The sequence below is a fragment of the Ipomoea triloba genome, chromosome 2 (genome assembly GCF_003576645.1).
Source record: "Ipomoea triloba cultivar NCNSP0323 chromosome 2, ASM357664v1".
Taxonomy (NCBI): domain Eukaryota; kingdom Viridiplantae; phylum Streptophyta; class Magnoliopsida; order Solanales; family Convolvulaceae; genus Ipomoea; species Ipomoea triloba.
In genome coordinates, this window is record NC_044917.1 from 8762208 (window position 1) to 8777772 (window position 15565).

A 15565-nucleotide genomic window follows, 5' to 3' on the forward strand; every position below is an offset into this window, starting at 1 on the left:
CACATTATTGTGCCTTCCAAAGCTTTTTTTTTTTTAAATTGTAGATGACGAATTTTTTTAAAAGATCAATAAATCTTGATCATTAATTATTAATTTGAGTTGAATATTGTTTGTTTATTTATTATTAATGGTCGTTTATAATTTGTGTTGATGATCCTATATTAAATTTAATTTTTTCAATAATTGTTTCACATTTTTGTGCCTCTCCAGTGCGCATTTTTTTTTACCTTCTAGTGCATATTTTTCCTTCTCCCAGTGCACATTATTGAAGTTCGTAGGTGGCAGTTTTTTTTTTTTGATCTATGATTGGGATTCTATCTCACTTCTCACCTAGGGCTTCTATCTCACTCGAACCCCTTCCTATATATATATATATATATATATATATATATATGTATATATATACATATATATATATATACATATATATATATAATTTCAGTTAATCGTTCGGTTAATTCGATTAACCGAAGTTTCGAACTGAATTAACTGTTAAACGAAATTTTAAAAAAGCTTTAACCATTAACCGAATTGAAAAACTTCGGTTAAAAAACGATTAACCAAAATTTATCAGTTTGGTCAGTTAACAAAAAATTTATCGAAGTTTGCACACCCCTAATTAACATAATAATTTATTTTGTTCCCATAGTATTACACCTTAAGGGTAAGTTTTGAAAGCAGAAAAATATTTTCTAGAAAATGAATCATTTTTCATAAAACAGTTTCATTTTTAGTGTTTGGTTGCATTCTTGAAAACTGTCTTTGTGTGTTTGGTATGTAGGGATGACAATGGGTCGGGGTGGGTCGGGGAGGGCTACATCCATCACCCGACTGACCTTATATTTTCTCCACACACCCTCACCCCCAATCCACATTGGGTGGACTTTTTCAAAACCCACTCCCAGCCACCTGATGCGGGTGCCACTACGGGTACCCACCACTTATCATCTTATTAATTTTTTTCAAAAAATAATATTTAAATTACTTACACATAATAAAATCACAAAATTCATTAGTTATACTAACACAAAAAATAATAAAAATATCCAAATATAATAACTAAATTGTTAATTTTTAAAAATAAACTTACTAGTTTAAATATAAAAATAGTATAAAGTTACTTAAAGTTATAGAAATTTGTATAATAAACGACATACTAGTACTTATTTTACTATTATATATACACATACACACACATGGTGGGTCGGACGGAGTTCTAGGCGTGTTTTGTACATAGAACCCGAATCCAACCCGACCCATTGTGGATTTACTTTTTTAAGATCCACCCCGACCCACCATCCACTATCACCAAAAAAAAAAAAAAAAAAAAAAAAAACAAGACCCATGTAGGATAGATTCGGGTGGATATCCACGGGGCAGATTGAAATAGCCATACCTAGTGTTTGGTTCATTTTCTGGAAAATGTATAAAATTGAATAATTTTACATTTTAATTATTTTTTAAAATATAAAAAATTATAATAATATATTAAAATAATGATATTTATTTTAAAAGGTAAAAAAAAAAGGTTTCCGACGAAAACCAGAATATATCTGCTCTAGTGTCCAGCGAAAACCAGTCCGTTGGAAACCAGCATTAGTGCCTTTCTTCTCAACATAGAAACGAAGCTAATTCGAGTAAGAAACAGCGAGGGAAATGAGATTAGGTCGGTGAAGTCCAAATAAAAAAGGGCGAGGGAGATGAGCATTGCGAACAGGATTCCTACCCAGGGCGTGTTGAACCACTTGGACCTTGCGCCAAAGAATTTGGAGGAAGGCGAGGTCAACTTGGCCTTGGAGGAAGCCAACTCTGTAAAGTTACTTCCGGAAAAAAAATTTTTGAGTCATTTTCTGAAAAAAAAAAAATTGGGTTGATTTTCCATGGTAAATGAAAGTTATTTTCCGTTGACCGCATTTTTCAAGCCTTCACAAACAAAAGAAACTCGGAAAACAATTTATGGAAATCATTTCCCGTGTTTCCAAACACAAGCTATATATATATATATATATATATAAAAGTTGTCACATTTATTGTGCTATTATTTACCATAATAATTAGTACGTATATTTTATATAGTAATAGCTTGGGAGGTAGTGTGGGCAAGAAGTTGCAAAAGTAAGAATTTATTTTTATTAGTACTATAGATGTAGATAAGGATGCATGTTTCATGTTGAATTGTATTAAGTTTAAAAAAATATTTAGAGTGTAATTTCAATCAATAGTATTATTTGGAGATTCTGTAAAATTATAAGTAAACTTTTATTACAAATAAGAAAATATATGTACTGCAATTTCAATAATATTAATTTATTTATATTAAATATTTAATTTTATGTATGAAGATTAAAGTTTTCACATCTATATTGTTAGGGGTGTATATTGAAACAGCAAAATGTTAGAGAGTATTAACTAAAATGACTAGCAAAACAATTGAAAGATTAAAAATACATTTTTCCTTTGGTTCATAAAATTTGATAAACAAAATAAATAATAATAATAATAATAATAATAATAATAATAATAATAATAATAAGGGAAAATGGTCAAATTAGCCCCTGAACATTAGCTGAAAAGTCAATTAGGCCCTAAACATTTAAAAAGTGCAATTAGGCTCTTTAACATGTAAAATTGGGTCAAATAAGCCCAAACCCGGTAAATGACCTGCCATCGCAGGTCATTTACTGTTCAGGCAATAATCTTGCGACCGGCGGATGGTCGCCTTCCACCATGGAAGGCGACCGCATTTGTCGCCTTCCGCCATGGAAGGCGACCTTTTGGTTGCCTTCCGCCGGAGCCAAGTGACCGGCGCCGGTCGCCGGATTATTGCCTTAACAGTAAATGACCTGCGCTGGCAGGTCATTTACTGGTTTTTGGGCTTATTTGACCTAATTTTACATGTTAAAGGGCCTTATTGCACTTTTTAAATGTTTAGGGGCCTAATTGATTTTTCAGTTAATGTTCAGGTACTAATTTGATCATTTTCCCTAATAATAATAATAATAATAATAATAATAATAATAATAATAATGCTGTTGTGAAACCTATTAGCTCAAACATGATGTAGGGAGAAAAGTAAAGACAAAGTAATAGAGACAAAAATCAGATGTATTCTTATTCATCATTCCACACATATATATAAAGGGGTACAATAATGAGATACATAATGAGGAATAATTGCGTCCGTTACAACTGTTACAAGCAATAATGTCCACTAATGAAATACTATTATAACACTCCCCCTTGGACATTATTTGACCACGACCTTTTCTCATGAAAAATTTGCTAGGGAAAACCCTGTGGGAAAAACCTAGACAATAAAAGAGTACATGATATTTATAATTTCATATATAGTCCTGGTTGCCTCATTAAAACCTTACACTAAGAAAACCTAGTGGGAAAAAACTTAGTTAAGGGAAAAGAGTACAACCATAACTTGTTGCGTTTAATCTTCAGGATTTGCAAGAGTTGGTGGTCTTCTGGACCAATAATCTCTGTGCATGTTGTTGCTCCACTTGAAGATAACAACCTTCCTGATTGCCTCGTTAAAAACCTTAACTTAAGAAAACCCGGTGGGAAAAACTTAGTTAAGGGAAAAAGAGTACAATCATAAGCCTTCAGGGCATAATCTTCAGGATTTCGGGGTTCGTCTATTCAAGTATTTATTTGCAAATTTCTTCTCGTTTATCATATTATAATCATGCCTCGTTAAAACCACACTAGAAAAACCCATTGGGAAAAATCTAGTGAGGAAAAGAGTGCATGGTATAGGTTGCAAAAGAGTACAATTGTTGGTCCTTTTAGGATACACCATCTTCAGGATTGATTTAAGTAAATGTAGTCCGCATCTCCCCCTGAAGATAACAATCTTCAATTTCTACATTGCTTAAAGTAAAATAGCTGTTTCAAAGTGATCGTAGAGGAGATGATATGACAACCTTCATGATTATTACTATAAGTTAATATTTTATACAATGATTCTCGTGACTCTTCTGGAGCTTATGTGGGTTGAATAACACACATAACTAATTTTGAAAAGGGAGTCAATACCAAGTGATCTATGAGAAACACTCAGTGGTTTATTGCATAAGTTTACTAGATGATACTTGGAGCACTAGGAGTTATAAGTGATTTCACTGTATGGACAATGTTAGTCCTAATATGATCACGGAACTTCTGGTTCTTTCGTAGTGTTCCAATAATGAAGAAATGGACTTCAGGTCCTAAAGTGTCCTCAATATCATTTTTGAGTTTAAACGATTCCTTATCTTCTGCAAGAGATATAACCGTTAGTGTGATGAGTTCAAGGAAATACTCGATCTACAGGTCGAGATAATACTTGGTTTTTCCAAGTCCTTTAATTTCTAAAAGTCATTTTTGGAGCTAATACCATTAAGCTCTTTATGATTCAATAAGTACTACGGTATATTTTGATTTTTACATTTTCCTACTTCAGGAGGAAATTACTCAGTTAATTGTGATTTGTGCTAAGATCATATAAAGACCATACCGTCCAGTGACCTTATTGTCATGACGTTTATTAGCTGCATATCTAAGTTTGTACTGCCAATTATCTTGTATAGCGGAACTTAATGTCATCGTACATGGGAGATTTGATTAAAATTAATCAAGGGTTTCTGCGTTAACCCATATGCTACAAACACTCGCTATTATATCACCTTATTGTTTTCATTTCTCTTTCATACAAACATCCATTTGTAACCAACAGGGTTATTATTCAATGGTGTATGTATTGTCAAGAGAATCTATTTTAGCGAGTCGAGCTTTGCCTTAATTACTCTTTTAAATATTAAATAATGAGCATGCATCTGGCACCTCACCTGGATCCAGTTTATTTAAATTAGCAATTATATAGGCGTGTGTTGTCGACAACTATATTATATAGTTTTCTCCCAAATTCATGATAATTAATCAGATCGTTAACATTTCCCAAATATTAAGATCTGATTGTTCCGCATCCCTAGTATTATGTTTGTTTGGTGCACCTTACTAGGGTTTTTGTCTTCTGGACAGATGTCTTTAGGACATAGTTCCTTTTTAGGACAAGAGTGACAATGCTTCTTTGCTAGCATTATGTTTCATATCTCTTAAACCGATAGATCTCCTACAGTTCTGGTGTCAAGGAGTATTGAGATAAATATATTTGGTCCAATTTGGGGATTATCTTATGGGACCTTGTCACTCTTTTCTGATCAACATGATCAGTGTATATATACATTATCGGTATATATATTTGGCAGATTATTTGCTAATATTGTAAATAGATTATCTTCTGAACTTCTAGTTCAATTTTACTAGTACGTGGATTATAATGAAGATTTTTCCATTTCATGGAATTTCTCGGCATTTAAATGTGGGTATATCTCCCCCTAATGCCGTGAACAGATCTTCAGTATGCAGTCAGCGTATCTATTGATTCCCTATCATGGGCTCTATGTAAATAAATGGAGTTTTATAATCATTTATAGCCCATAAAGATACGCAATAGTGGTGATATAAGAATTGAAATGCACACTTATGAATAGGAACGCAAATTGGGAAATATTTACACGTACTAGGTTTATGGGGGATGGATATTGATATGCAGTGAGCTAGATTAGAATTAAAATATATCAGGTATGATGTCCCCAAAGTCATTAATACCTGTTTGGATTTTATCACAATATTTTGGCAAACCAAATGATAATCATAAGTACGATATGATTCTTCAAAAGTGCCAAAAATGCTTTAATAAAATTAAAGCAATTAATATCAAATAATGACATGTCGTATAAGATGATGTCGATAATTTGGTTTGACTCAGATGTATACAACATCGAGAGAATATAGTTGAAAAGATGCCTCTACTTATTACCAGAATGATCTTACTGATGATCATTCATGTTGGGCTGAACTATCACCTTTGAGGGATAGTGATCATCAACTTAACATAGAGCATGCACCCGATCAAAATATTGAGCATCTTGCAATAAAATTACTATTGTAATGTATAGAGGAAGAGCCTATCACTTATGGGATAGATATAGATGATAAGGTATTTGTATTATCAATATGACCAAACAAGAGCGTTTGCTTCAGGCAAAGCAACTTGGTCGGATTCAACATAGTGCTGCTCGCTTAGGTTTCAGCAAGACGCTTCGGGGTGTGGCACGCACGTGAATAGTGCCTTTTATATCCACACGTGAAACATACTTTGCTGTTAGGCTAAAAGTTATATGAAGTTGTCCTCGACTAGTTGAATAACTTTAAGTTTGGGACACAATTGTGTATAGCTGATTAAGTCAGTTACTGACTGAAAACCTTGAAATCTAAAGTTAAATCAGCCAAATTGTGTCTTAGAAAATACCAATGATATTTGTAGTCAAAAGCAATTCTTCACGGATTTTTATAGCACTATCGACAGGATATGGGATTGAGATAAATATCAATTTCAAGGGCTTACGTTAACAACATGCTCCTGTCCAAAATAAGATTGGTAGGTTCATATTTTGGAGATAACAACCAAGATCTAGATCTTTAAAATAATCTATATACTATGGCTGGCTAAAAACGAGAGTCCACTTATTATTTGCATAAAGAAACTATATATTATGCAAATATGACAGAATATGCATATGAACTCATAAAATCATGTCAGCCAAATAAATTGCACAAACTAGCAATTTAATTTCGGAGCATAAATAATAATTTGAATGGTATTTTGAAAACAATATAGTTCTCAAAAAAAACGCTGGCCCAAATCAATGTATACATGTGAATTAATATATCACAAAAAAATGACTCATTGAAATAAAGATGATCCAATTTAGAAGAGGTGGTCCAATTAAACAATATATCAAATAGGCCCATAATCAATGTATTTTCTGGAATAAAATCAAATAGCCCAACATCCCATCAAGTATATTTCAGCATATATTAATCTTGGTCTTGGCTGAAATGGGCCAAACCCGGCCCAAGAAAACATATTATCAGATGCTAAATGTCTGAAAATAAAACTTAGCAGATAGTGGCGGAGGCAAACAAACCCTAGTTGCCTTCAATCTAATCTGTAACAGGCTAACAGCCAAAACGTGTGAGAGAGGGAGAGATGCGCGGAGGCAGAGAGACCATCAGGGCCGGGGCCGCATCGTCGGTCGCCGTTCACGGCTGGAGCCTCCATCACCGCTCGCCGTCACGGCCGGAGGTCTCCCACTGCCGCACCGGACTTCGTCGCCGGCATCGCTAACGAGGATAGATCGCGAGCCTCCGCCGCACTCTGCTGGAGCGCGATCTGTCGGAGTTCCACGTCGCGGTCCTTCTGCCGGAGCACCGCGTTTTTACCGAGGTCGGAACGTCGATCGCACAGATCAGCTGTCGCACCGGCCTATTCGCGAAATCGCAGCCACCATCACCAGACGGAGCCGACCGCAACCCCAATCCGCGCCGTCCTCTTCGCGACTGTCGCGACCAGCGAGAGTGCTGCCGCTAGGATGCCATCGCCGATCACAAAATAGATCTAGATAGAACATAGATTGATCGCTCAGAATCGTTGCCGCTGGACGCGACTTTACCTCTGGGCTGAGCCGCCTGCCGGATCCACGATGCGAACCCTCGTGGGAAAGAAGGAACCGGCCACCAACAATGGATTTGGCTAAGAAAAACTATGGTGGCAGATCGGTCAAAGGGTAAGTTTTTTTGTTTAAAAAAAATTGTACATAAGGAGTGTTTATGGTCTACGGGTTCGAGGAACTATCCACATAAGCAGAAACGTTTTCTGCAATTTTTGTTGAGCACCACCATATTTGCGGAATGAAAAATATGCAAATTGATGGACAAAAGCAGATTCGGTGCTGCTCAATAAAATGTTCGTCTCAAACGTTTTTGCCCTTCTCAAAGGCAGAGTGCTCCTTATACAGGAAGCGAACGGCTCTGCGGCGCTGCGATTTACACAAAGCAAACGGAGACAACGAGGACGTCGCCGCTACCTCCCTCACGCCGGAGCACAGTCACGAGTCAAGTCAATATCAGGTTGACTACATATGGTTTGCCTAAAGCAGGTTATTTTTCTAAAAATATTCATATAGTTTGAATACATATTTATATACAAAATGTATTCAGAATGATATACAAAGTACAAACGGCAACCGTGTACACAAATATTGCATATCACTCAAGGAAATATATATATATATATATATATATATATATATATATATATATATATGTGCATAAGGAGAATATTAATATGCAATTTACTTGAAGAGAAATTTGCATGTAGATATATACATACACGAAATTCAATATATATATGCATATACATACCGGAAACAACAGGCACAAATTTATGTATGCATTCAAATAGAAAATTAAATTCATATTGCATACAAAACCAAATAAATCAATTAGATCTATTAGACAGAAAAATTATAGGGTTCTTGATACCACTTGTAAACAAAAAACATAGCACTGTAAATAAAGTATAATATCATATTTTACAGGCTACAGGCTATAATGCGGAAATTCGAAAGCTTACTTGTTGATTCCATTTCTATTAAAATCTGGAAATTGATAAATGATCAAATGCTTCACCTCTGATTTGTAATCCGTAATTGCCTTATTCACCGTAAGAGCGTGCTGATAACGTGTTGTGAAACCTATTAGCTCAAACATGATGTAGGGAGAAAAGTAAAGACAAAGTAATAGAGACAAAAATCAGGTATATTCTTATTCATCATTCCACACATATATATAAAGGGGTACAATAATGAGATACATAATGAGGAATAATTGCGTCCGTTACAACTGTTATAAGCAATAATGTCCAATAATGAAATACTATTATAATAAATGCAACTGCTGAAATTGTACTTTTAATAATTGGGCTGTTTTATTTTCAAAAAACAAATATTGGGCTGTTGTTTAAAAAAAATAAATAATTGGGCTGTCACTGAGTGGTTGTTATGCCGTGGACCCAGGTCCACCTTGCAAGGTGGACCTGTGTCTAGATTCACATACACTATACTCTACATTCACAATTTGTAAACTCCACATTCACACATTACAGGATTATATGTTTAGTAACTATATTACCACTGTTATGCATTCACACATTCAAAACTCTATATTCACAGGTCCTATACTCCACATTCACAATTTGAGAACTCTACATTCACACATTATAGAGCTACAAGTTGCTAGAATTTCTTAACTCTATTACAGATTCACATATGCATAACTCTACATTCACGATTTCTATACTCCATATTCACAATTTGAAACCTCCACATTCACACATTTCTGAGCAACTCTACATTCACACAATCATAAATCTACATTCACGATTTTTATACTCTACATCCACACTTTGAAACCTCTACATTCACACATTTTTTGACAACTCTATATTCAGCAATATATTTACTAATTTAAAAAAAAATAAAGACAAAAACGACATAATTTTGAACCAGATCCACCTTACAAGGTGGAAGTGGGTTCACAGCATAATTTGCCTCACTGAGTCAGCATAACAGGCAGCATTAATTCGGGATCTGACAGACAATGATGTTTGATGTCCCGTCCGTCAGACTTTACTGTGAGTAGATGGTGGGATCAATTATTGAATAGCAAATCCTATGTGCTCTCATATTTTTCATTCCTAATTTTTACAGTATATTTGGTAAACCTAATTGCAAACATAACTGAAAATCGAAAAGTAGTTAAAGCCTGAAAAGCTATAAATTAGAAGGTAAAAACAAAAGATTTGTTAGACTTTCTTTGATAAATCTGGAATTTTTGAAAAGATTTTACTAGTGTGGAAGGGAAAAAGAAAATAAAAACAGTAAAAAAAAAAAAAAACAAATTGTGAGCCCCACTTTGTTGAGTTTGTTCTGCCAAAACCCTCATATTTACCAGAGAAAAATTTCTTCAAAAATTTATTCACATATTTGTTTTTTTTGGAAAGAAAAAAAAAAACAATCTAGTATTTCATGCATCCACTCACGGATTCACTCAATTCAAGCACTAAAGAACTAAGCATCGAAATGCGTACAAATAAATACTCTCTGCCACCACCGTTGTGTTCTACGTGCTAGCATCTTACAGCAAATCATATTTTCAAACCAGAAAAAAAAAAAAAGTATAGATGCCAAGGTCCAAGTATTTTCAAATCATAAAAGTAATGTAAACCATAAAAACAAGAGGACATACAATTTGTAAACAAAGAACGCAATTAATGTTTAGTTGCAAACTTGCAAATATTTTAAAAAAATCATACCAGGACCTATCAACAGCAGCGACAAATGGGATGTTTGTCGTTGATGGTTGCTGTTTCTGAATTCTGCTAGTGTGGAGCAGTGAAGACTGAAGAGTTGCGGGCGATTGGAGTTAAAAATAAGAGAATAGAAAATGCGAGTTGTAATTTGGAGGTAAAAGATGTCATTTATTTAAAATAATAAGTATAAAGATAGAAAAAGTTAAGAAGCTAGTGGCTTATTTTAAGTTAGTAGTTTATTTTGAAAATATTACCAAAAAAGCTTATAGCTTATTAATATCTTAAAATAAGCTATACGCTCTTAAATAAAGTCCGTCAAACAGAACCTTTCTCACCAGTTGTTATACGGTGGACCATGGTCACAAAACGTCGCTGTTTCATTAAGTAAAAGAAACGGTTGTGGCGGAACTCCGTAAAAGATACTACAGTTCATCTCAACAGATACTGCCTCACATTTGTTTTTATATTATCAAATGAAACTGTAGTTATATCGAAATGTAATTGTAGTTGTGTTGAAAGGAAACTGCAGTGTATATAAAATGAAAGTTAATAACAGTACAGTTTCACATTTTTTGGTGTATATTGTCCAATGAAACTGTAGTTATATCGAAATGATATTATAACTGTGTTGAAAGTAAACTGCAGTATATTATAAAAGAAACTGTAGTTACGTTGAAAAGAAACTGAATAACAGTTTCACATATTTGAGTGTATAATGTCGAATGAAACTGCAGTTATATCGAAAAGAAACTACAGTTATATTGAAAATGAACTGCAGTTGTGTTGAAAAGTAACTGCAGTGTATATAAACTGAAAGTTAGTGGCGCGGAACGGAGGCCGTTTCAACCGTTTGTTTTTATTAATCAAAACGACGTCGTTTTGATGCATGATCCACAGTAAAATTTGCGCTTTCTCACACACAAAATTTTAATGTAGACATTTTTATTAGAGCCACATGAAAATAATAGTTTATCAGTGCCCTCCACATTAGGGGATAAACTAAGAGAGTAAGATTTGAAAGTCCATGTAGTTCGTAGAACTTATTGTTAATTTGAATTCTTTTATTTTAGAGCATAATTTTTTAAGTTTTTGAGGTTCCAACTATGAGAGAGAAAGAGATGGAGGGGAGGGGAAGAAAAAGGAAAGAAAAAAAAAAACAGATTTGACAAAAAAAGTAAAAAAAAAAAAAAAGAAAAAAAAAGAGGTTAATATGCACCCAGCATGGGGCTTGCTATGCACGCGCCTACTGGACGCGATTGTTGGCTTTATTTTCTCCTTTTCTCTCATGGCATGCCCCACTAAAAACCAATACTTGTTGTAATAAAACTCACTAAAAACCTTGTTCTCCATTTGTTGAAACACCTTCCCTGGATTGCAAAAATCACATAAAATCCACAATTGTGGATGCTTTTATACTATCTTCACCTATGTAATCTTTTATCACTTTCAAAATGTCACATCAGTAAATTTGCAATCATCCACTATTCACTATCCATCCATGCAATTTCTTCTCCACTTTCAAAAGTGAACCAAACTGTTAGGAGATGAGTTATGTGTATTCTAGGCAATCGTTCTGTGTATTCTAGGCAATCATTCTGTGTATTCTAGGCAATCGTTCTGTGTATTCATGTTAGTAACACAGGTTGTGATGTGTTTGTGCATTTGAATGTTTAGGAGGATGAGTTATGTGTATTTTGTGTCAATATTTTGTGTATTCTAAACAACTGTTCTGTGTATTCATGTTATTAACACAAGTTTTGATGTGTTTGTGCATTTGAATGTTAGGAGGATGAGTTCTGTGTATTCTGTGTCAAATATTCTGCGTATTCTAGCCTTCTAGACAAACGTTCTGTGTATTATAGGCAAACATGTATTCATGTTAGTAACATTCGAATGTTAGGAGGATGAGTTCTGTATATTTTGTGTCAATATTCTGTGTATTCTAGGCAACCATTCTGTGTATTCATGTTAGTAACACATGTTGTGATGTGTTTGTGCATTCGAATGTTAGGATACATAGAATATAAGCCCAAGTTGTGTGTGTTTTTGTGATCTGATGAACTTGTGCGTGTTTTTTGTTCTTGCTTTTTCGTCACTGTTTTTGTTGTTGTTCAAATTATAGTTATATTTTAATTAAAAAAAAAAAACCCTGTAATACGCCGTATACACGCGACTCGTTTCGGACCAGGGTCCATAATGCATTGTGGCCCCTGGTCCACGGTATAACGTTCCGGTTATAGGAATGTGGGCTTTCCTGCACTTTTCTTACATGGCTTACTATGGGCTTTCCTGAACTTTTTTCATACTCTATGGGCTTAAAGACATGGATATACTATCAGCTTCTAGTTGCAAGCAAAGTGTGTATATTTACCCCCAATGCTACATGATAACATGTCCTAGTTGCCTTTCCTTTTCTTACTCTTCCTTTTTTATTTAACTTATTATACCGGGCAGCACAATGGGTGTCATATGAATAGGCCCAGATTTGGCTCCCCTTAAGTGGGCAATTTATATCGTGGATCGGGTGCACAATGCATTGTGCACNGGGTGCACAATGCATTGTGCACCCTGGTCCACAGTATAATGATCCGTTCCAATAAATTATTGTGTGGACCATGGTTCATATAGCTGTGTGGACCATGAATATAAAGTACATTTTTATTATATTAAAAGTATATTATTTTTGTACTGAAGGTAAAAAATGTACTCTAAAATAATGTATTTTATGNATAGGCAACCGTTCTGTGTATTCATGTTAGTAACACATGTTGTGATGTGTTTGTGCATTCGAATGTTATGAGGATGCGTTTTGTATATTTTGTGTTAATATTCTGTGTATCCTAACATTCGAATGCACAAACACATCACAACATATGTTACTAACATGAATACACAGAACGGTTGCCTATAATACACAGAATGATTGCCTAGAATACACAGAACGATTGCCTAGAATACACAGAACTCATCTCCTTACGGGGTGCACAATGCATTGTGCACCCTGGTCCACAGTATAATGATCCGTTCCAATAAATTATTGTGTGGACCATGGTTCATATAGCTGTGTGGACCATGAATATAAAGTACATTTTTATTATATTAAAAGTATATTATTTTTGTACTGAAGGTAAAAAATGTACTCTAAAATAATGTATTTTATGTACAAAAATTATGTACTTTTAGTATATTAAAAACGTACTTTTTATTTATGGTCCACGCGCAGCTGTGTGGACCATGGTCCATGCAATAATGATTACCCTATTCACTAATGAGTCAACAAAAATCACAAAATTCAAAAATAGAACAAAATCGTATACCATCATCGATACTCTTCTTCAAAAATAGAACATTATTTTTGTACTGAAAGTACATTATTTTTGTACTGTAGGAACATTATTTAATAGTATATATCAAATAATGTACCTTCAAAAATAATGTACCCTAAAATAATGTACTTACAGTACAAAAATAATGTACCTACAGTACAAAAATAATGTACTTTTTATTTTTGGTCCACGCAACTGTGTGGATCATGGTCCATGCAATAATGATTGGTCATCTATGGTCCGCTAGTTAGCAATAATAGTCTACTCACGTGTGGTTGGGCTTGCTAGGTGGGCCACTTGGGCCCAAGTTTAATATCCTCTATTTATTTACACTATTTATAGTCCATTATATTATTTTAAAGGTATTGGGCCTTATCAATCCAAGACACATTTCTTACCCGTTAGTTGATATCAATCCATTTTATGACGAGTTTGATCCATTAAAAATCATCAATTTCTTAATATTTATCTTGACATTACTTGATTGATTTTTATTTTTATGTTTAATTACTAAATAAATTTTTTAAAATTAATAGTGAAATCGATCTGAAAAGACATTTTCAAAGGTTGTTATTTAATTGCAATACCTCATTTAAAGGAAATCGAACTTGAGAAAGTTATTACATTTTATGGGATTTTTCAATGATAAAATTGCTCGTTAAATATATTTTCCGTAGTATCTGAGGCTCGAACCCACTCTCATCATTCATGTGGGAGTGTAAATCGGGACACTGGGTGCCACTAAACCACAAGGTCTTTAGCAAATTGCTCCTTATATAGTTTCATGTATATTGCAAAAGAATATGCTTTATTTTATTATTAAACATTCCTTTGGAAATTTGTAATTTACTTGCAGATGGAATAATTAATTAATCATAATTGATTTTATTTCCTTATTGGATATAATTAGATCGTCGAGAATTAAAGTGAATTAAATGCTCCTACTCATCAATCAAAATGCATCTTTGGATTAGCAAGTTTGTGTAGCATGATTCTTATACCAGAAATTTATGAGTTTGGTTCTTGCCAACACTCTTGATTGAGCTCATTGTACATGGTCTTTTTAGTACGGTTCACATCTTAGTGTTGTTTGCAAGCGAGCTATTGTATTATTAGAATGGGATTTATCCAGTGCACACCATCGGATAGTGCCTACGATCTTAATGGTTATTTTTGTTCTATATGACTATATATGTGTATTAATCGTGATAATGCTAATTCCTTCGTATGTACTCTCGTGTATAGCAATATATGTATATGGTAGAATAGGTGAAAGAATTTAGCTCAAAGTTCCTTTCTTTATTCATTGTTCTAGAATAAATAATGTAGAGAGTAAGGAAGAGAGCATAGCTATTCTGAATCTTAGAGAGAAGAGGAGCCTGGAAGAAAGGCCAAAAGTCCCCTACATGAAGGGGTTAGAGTCCCTTTTTATAGGCTAATACCCGTACCCGTACTCGTGCTGATCATACATACAAAAATACGTAGGGTGGTAAGCCGGGGTATATTCCCTATCAAGTAGCCCTCCAGTCCGAGTCCTGACGTCGAGTCAACAAGGAAGGGGTCGGGCTGGAAGACTGGCCTTACGGTCCGCGACTCACGCTAGTTGCCTCGTTAAAAATCTCGGGCAAAGAAAAAACACAATGGGAAAAAAATCATAGCCAAGGAAAAAAGAGCACAACTTTAAGCGCCAATGAGGAAGAGTTCGGGTTGAAAGCTGACCATATAGTCTGTGACTTATGCCGGTTGCCTCGCTAAAAAACCTTGGACTAAGAAAAAACCCAACGGGAAAAAATCCTAGTCAAGAAAAAAGAGTACAAATGGATCCCGAGCCAGTCGCCGAGGTGGCGATTGATTACGTTGCCGAGAGACCGGCTGACCTTATAAGGTATTTTATGCCGGAGCAACGAGTGAATCTCGTCGACCTCGACACGGGTAAGTAAGCAATCTTGCCGACGGGCGCCCTCGCTGCTCA

The 15565-nt window shown here is 34.5% G+C and overlaps 1 long non-coding RNA gene across 1 annotated transcript; it reads left to right on the plus strand.

The window, feature by feature from the left end:
• The first annotated feature begins 7021 nt into the window (after positions 1-7021).
• LOC116009732 lies at positions 7022-8176 on the plus strand. Its single transcript, XR_004096837.1, has 2 exons — positions 7022-7682; positions 7914-8176. It is a non-coding gene; the product is annotated as an uncharacterized LOC116009732 (long non-coding RNA).
• Positions 8177-15565: the final 7389 nt, after the last annotated feature.